Consider the following 719-nt stretch of genomic DNA (forward strand, 5'->3'; position numbering starts at 1 on the left):
TAGGCTGTTTGATGATAATGATGATGATTGATTTAGTTTTCTTTCGAAGAAATTAGAATTAGAATGATTTAATTTTGAAAATGAAACGAGATAGAACAGCAATGAGGAAAATAACAATTATCAGAATAAGAATATCGAGTAACCATCTGTGAGTAATTTCTACGTTGGATGGTGAAATAATAGATAACGCGTTTCGTGTCGTGTTTTGTGTTCTGTTGGCAATAAGAAAGAATCTCGAAAAGATGCTAAGATGCAACTCACACCTGTCACACCTGTTACGTCGAGGTAACCGTTGGCAGCGAATTTCACGCTGGGAATCCGATGAAAATGAATTTACGTGCCATGAACACGTGTGCACGCACGTACACAGATATACACGCGCGAATATATATATATATATATATGTATTTGACGTATAGTATTAAAACAGTTCGTAGGAAGAGAAGTTGATGGTTTCCAGATCGTCTTATTATATTTTAAATGTGAATTAAATTGAACAACAAACAGGATTCAGAAATGCCCTCGGAACATTTATACGTATCCTTCTTAACGTGGCATAAACAGAACTTTTTCTTTCTAATAATAATAATAATAATAATAATAATAATAATAATAATAATAATAATAATATATTTGCACAACGTGTGTATATGTGTGTGTTCATATTACAATGAAAAGTTTATTTAAAATAAATCGGTTAAAAAGAATTGGCAAATTAA

The sequence above is a fragment of the Polistes canadensis genome, unplaced genomic scaffold (assembly GCF_001313835.1).
Source record: "Polistes canadensis isolate GaletaPanama2010 unplaced genomic scaffold, ASM131383v1 scaffold_172, whole genome shotgun sequence".
Taxonomy (NCBI): Eukaryota; Metazoa; Arthropoda; class Insecta; order Hymenoptera; family Vespidae; genus Polistes; species Polistes canadensis.